The sequence below is a fragment of the Lutra lutra genome, chromosome 11, assembly GCF_902655055.1.
Source record: "Lutra lutra chromosome 11, mLutLut1.2, whole genome shotgun sequence".
Classification (NCBI taxonomy): Eukaryota; Metazoa; Chordata; class Mammalia; order Carnivora; family Mustelidae; genus Lutra; species Lutra lutra.
In genome coordinates, this window is record NC_062288.1 from 55,811,378 (window position 1) to 55,817,388 (window position 6,011).

Below are 6,011 nucleotides of genomic sequence, written 5' to 3' on the forward strand. Positions count from 1 at the left end.
TCCCAATCTAGCATGACCTTATCTTAACTAATGACATCTACAATCTATTTCCAGATAAGGTCACATTCTGAAGTTCCAAGTGGACATGAATTTGGGGGGGGGGGGATTATCCAACCCAATTACATCCTCCAGATATCCTAGACCTAGACAACCATTAAATTTTTCTGTCTGTAGATTTGCCTGTCTTGAACATTTTTATGTTGGGTTTTGAATTTTGTACTCCACCGGGGGAGAAAAGTCCAGGTTTTTTGGAGAGAAGAACATCCATTTATCATATTACCATTTACTTATATTACTTAATACAATACTCTCCCATATGGAATGTGAGCACTGTTTGAAATACTGTAAATGGACTAGCCTTTTCTTTGGCTGTATCAACTGACTGGAACATACTATAAGTATGTAGACAGGTTTGATGTAGATTAAACCTGGGTTTGGGGAGGTGATGTTAGTAATCTCACTAATTACTAATTAGTAATTTTTACTAATTTACTAACACTAATTAGTATTTTCTGCCTTGGGAAATATTCTACAAAATTGTAAATGCCAGGATAATGGCACAGTATATTGGCAAGTTGGTCTGTTTTTTTGTGGGGTTTTTTGGTGTTTTTTTTTTTTTTTTAAGATGTATTTATTTACTTGAGGGGCAGAAGGAGAAACTCCTCAAGCAGACTCCCTGCCAAGTGTGGAGCCCAGACTCCCGAGATCCCGACCCAAGCCAAAACCCAAAAGTCGGACACCGCAGCATTTTTCTATTTCTTTTCCCCCCATAAAAGTCCTGTCCTTTCTATAAATGGCTCTCCTTTCTTTTTAGTAAACGTGATGTTAATTTTCCATCATTTGCAGTGACCCTATTTTGATGACAGCAGTTTATATTTTTCAAAAATCACAACTTGAACATGAAAGTTTAATGTCTTGAAAAAAAGTGTTGTGGGGTGCCTGGGTGGCTTAGTCAGTTAAGTGTCTGCCTTTGGCTCAGGTCATGATCCCGGGGTCCTGGCATCGAACCCCACATCGGGCTCTCTGCTCAGTGGAAAGTCTGCTCCTCCTTCTCCCTATGCCTGCCACTCCCCCTGCTGTGTTCTCTTTATCTCTCTCTCTTTCTCTCTCTCTCTCCCTTTAATAAATAAAATCTTTCTTTTAAAAAAAGTTGCTATACAAAACAGGACTTAATTACAATTGTGACCTAGCTTTCAAAAACCTGATCTACAATCTTACAGGAAATTCTGAGTCACAAAAATGAGCCAGTTAATAAACAATTATTAACTAAGGAATCTATATTCCTTTTGCCTTATATTCTATTAACAGCAAAAAATTGAGATTTGCTGCCTGTCAGGATAAAAGAGTATTTGAAGGAAAGGTTGACTTTCTTTCTTTTTTTTTTTTTTTAGGGAGAGGGAGAGAAGTGGGAGGGGGCAAAGGGAGAGGGAGAAAATCTTAAGCAGGCTCCATGCCTAGCTAAGAGCCCAACTGGAGCTCGATCCCAGAACCCTGAAGTGATGGCCTGAGCCAAAATCAAGAGTTGGATACTTAACTAAGCCACCCAGGTGCCCCCGAAATTTCACTTTTTAATGACACCATTAACATATACCAACAATGTCAGAAAATTCAATCCACTCCAACATGGCACCAAACCAAGACCCAAAAATCTGATAATATGAAGAGACATTTTCAGGTTGCATCCTTCAACATGTGCTAAATCCTTTAAATATTCCTCCTCAAAAGACTTCCAAAAGTTTGAACAACTTTCATCTTCCTAACTTCCTCCTTCCCAAGGCTATTCAAAGTACTTTGGGAGAAATAAAAATTTAAAAGTTTGTGCTGGGAAATTGAAAGGTTTTATTTTTCCAGAGCTTTAAGCCTCCTCTCATAGCAGCTATAATACGGGTTCTGGATCTGGTTTGTTCAATTCTTTTTTTTTTTTTTTTTTTTTTTTTTTTATTTGACAGAGAGATCACAAGCAGGCAGAGAGGCAGGCAGAGAGAGAGGAGGAAGCAGGCTCCCCGAGAGAGCAGAGAGCCCGATGCGGGGCTCGATCCCAGGACTCCGAGATCATGACCTGAGCCGAAGGCAGCGGCTTAACCCACTGAGCCACCCAGGCGCCCCCTGGTTTGTTCAATTCTTATAGGGAACTTCTCTGATCATATCTTCCAACCATCTGTTGAATTTGTTTCCGCTACCCATGTTTAATATCTAAGAATACTTTTTTTTAAATGATTATTTCATATAGCATTGTTACTGTTTCATGGTATCTTCTCTGAAGATACTTTAGTTTTTTTAACATTTTCTACACACTTGGTGTGTTTCTGCTTATTTTTTCCTGTTTGCTTTGCTCTTTTCTAGTCCCTGTCTGCAAATTTTATTTAAAATGAGACATTGAATGAGTTGATAATTTTTATGTGCAAAGGTGGGCCTAATTATCAGTGAACCTCATCATATGATGAGGGAATGGTCACCTATTTTTGTTGGGAATCCACCAGATCTATCGATATTTTTCTGGGATGTTTGATTCTCAAAAAAATAATCTTCCAAACCCCTACCTTACGTGCCGAGTGCAAGTTGGGGAAAAAGGGACTGTAAGGCTGGCTACAGGATTTCTGGAGCTCAGGCAAAGAGGACTATACTTCACCATTCAATAAACATAGCTTGCATTGTCAGTACTGTAACTTCTCCTCTGTACTTGATGTCCTGGACTCAAAGCCTCTCTCGTCCCCACCCCACCCCATCCCATTTTTTTTTCAAGGAGAAAACCTATTTCCCATCATGTAGGGATACCTGCCCCACTGGGTGGATTTATGGAGCTGGATTCTAATTGCACTACCTAGAGATTTTCAGTCTACCCTTCTATGGTACCTGGTGGCTCTTAATTTCTGAGGATTTTCAGCCTCTCTAGGGACATGTGTGCACCTTTCCAGAATGTGACCGTCCTCCTCTCTGCTAAGTAATTCACTATTCCACCAAGCGCATTCAATCTTCACAAATTGTGGTTTGAGATTATGGTTATTTGCTGGTCTAATCAAAGATTGTGGTTTTTGCTTGTTTCCCCTTACTTTGAGATGATTTTTCAAGAGGAAAGGGAGGCAGAACTATTTTTACTTTGCCGTCTCGAGATTAGAAGTTTCCTTTCTGTGACCCCACTCTTGATTTCCACCAACCCGGCCCTAATTGATCACAACTGAATTCTGCATTCCTTAGCCCCAGGCTCCCATTGTCTCCCACTGTCTCACGAGCACTCACCTAGATGATCTCAACTGAGATCTGGCCTTGCCTACCTTTCCACCTTCACACAGCGCCGTGTCCATTCTCATTTAAGCTTCAGCCACCACTGGCATTATTTTAGGTCTTTGATCCCAGCAGAGTCCTTAACATGTTGGTCTTTGCATAGACAAGAAAGTCAATGGCCACAAGGTGAAACTGGCTAATACAAAGGAATTGCTCAAAATAAGTATGGATAGTAAGAACCAAGTTTCTCACTATCAAAGGAGGAAGTTAGAAATACAGGAAGAAAATAAATTCTGTGATCTTGGGATCAAACTGGAGGTTATCAGTATGAACTCATAGTTTCTAATACATATACAGAAATATGCATTGATGTAAACGTATGTCTGTCTATAGTATATATTTCCTAGCAATGCCCACAAAAGGGCTTGGGAGAAAAGACCTCACAACAGCAATGAGAAAATTTGAAGCTCAGATCTTGGCCTCTAAGTACCATTGAAAGACCCAGGACTGCTGGGAGAAATGGCTGATTCTAGGACTAGATCAGGGAAAGTATAAAATTGAGCCTGGAGCATCTTTTAGGCCAAGGAGTAAAGAAGTGTTCAAAGAATTAATGGGGTGTATCAAAAAACAAAGATTAGAGGTCTCTCGCTGGCCAAACTGAGGATGATTTGAACCTCAAAATAATGACAGTAATAGATTATAACCCACTGAATAAAATTGGAAAATTGGAGGCCATAGTGATAGGAATAAATAAATGAAAGAACCAAAAAGCTTGGGGAGGAATGGCACATTTATACTTTCAAAGTATCTCCTTACAAAATCCTTATTAATAACAAAGACAAAAAGAGTCATTGTAGTAGCTCAGAAGACACCATCTTTAACTGAGTGATCAAAGTAAACACCTCAGGTAATGGGACAAACTGAAATTGTGCACAACCTGAGAGGTGCAATGTAAAGACCATGACATCATGTCTGCGATAATCCTGCCAAAGACGCTTAATCTGAATCCAATCACAAGAAAACAGCCAATAAATCTGCATTGAGGAACTTCTACAAAGTAACTAAGTTTTAAGGTCTTGAAAGTCAAGGAAAGACTGAGGAAATGTTCCAGGATGAAGAAGACTAAAGAAATACAAGTAAGGCTAAATAAAGGGGAAAAAAAAAAAAGAAATATGAATAAGACAATAATTCTAACCGAATCTTTTTCTTTTAAAGACTTTGGGACATTTGGCAAAACATGAACAGAATCTAAGGATTAGATAGTAGTTATTCATCAATACTAACATCCTGATTTTGTGATTGTACTGTGGTTATGTGGGAGAATGTCTTTATAGGAAATAAAGTAGTTGGGTGATGGGGTATCAGGTCTGCAATACAGTCTCTTATACTGTATTTGTAAATCTTTACATTTCAAAATAAGTGAATTGATTTTTTTTTTTTTTTAAGTAAGCTCTACACCCAATGTGGGGCTTGAACTCACAACCCTGAGATCACGAGTTGCATGGTCTACTGCCTGAGCCAGCCAGGGGCCCCACTTGAATTTTTTTTTTAATAAATAAACTAGGTTTAAATAAACTTGGGCATAGAGATTACTTAAAATAAAAACTTTAAACTACATTGTAGCAGTTATTCCCAGTGCTTTTGTAGCTTCCACTGTATTCAAAATCCAAAGATGCGAACAAGAACAATGGCCAATCGTCTTAAAACACCAGGGATAAATCTATAATCCAACAAAGTCATATTTATTGCCTCCTGGCAACCAAGGAGACCGCTAACCAGAGGAATGGTAGGGGTGTCTCACCCTACGAAGGAAAAGACAACTGTAAGATTTGCGGGCTAGGTGGATTTTAGGTAAGATTTTATAAGCTCAAAGCAAAGCAGAGCTCTGTGTAAAGGCATCAACATCGGATCTGGACTGAGAAGTGGATGTGGGGTCATGTTTCCTTGGAAACTACAATTTTTTTTTTCTTTTTAAGATTTTATTTGTCAGAGCGAGCGCGCACAAGCAGCGGGAGCAAGCAGCAGGCAGAGGGAGAAACAGGCTCCCTACCGAGCAAGGAGCTCAACCCGGGACTCATGCCAGCAGACTGGGATCATGACCTGAGCAGAAGGCAGCCGGCAACCCACTGAGCCACCCAGGCCTCCCGGAAACTACAAAATTAAGAAAAATAGAAATGCTTTTTTCAGGAACGCCTTATCGCAAGGTGGGCACCTGTATAGAAATCGATGCTGCTTCTCTGTGTCCAAGTGTCTTAGTTCCTCCAGGCAAGAGTGGGATGTTTCATTCTTACTGATACAATTTCAAACAGCGGCGTGTACGCGGACTTTAAAGAACTAGCTTTCTCAGAGTGTAAGAATGTAGTGTTTATCCAAAGATGGGGTTATGATACTTTTCAGTTGCAGTCTGTCCTTGAAGGAAACACTGTTTCCTGTTTACCTTATAAGTGGCTTTATCGGTTATCCATCTGATGAATGGCTGCTCGGATTTTCACTTTCTCAACTGTACAAATGCAAATTACAACTCGGTCTCTAAAATCCTCCGTGGCTGTGCTGAAAATCTAAATTTCCTTAACCTGCTCTCCTCTTATTTCGGACCCTCAAGCTTTCCTTGCAGTCCGAGGCTCTGCACCACGCGCAAACGTGCCTCTCCCGCCACGTTAACCATTCAAGCTTTCCGCTCTCCCAAGCCCAACTCTGAGCCGGAGCCGCCCGCTCTTCTCAAATCCTATTGGGTAGAACCTACGCCTCTCATCCCAGGGCAGGACGAGAGAAGCGGGAAGGTGGGGACG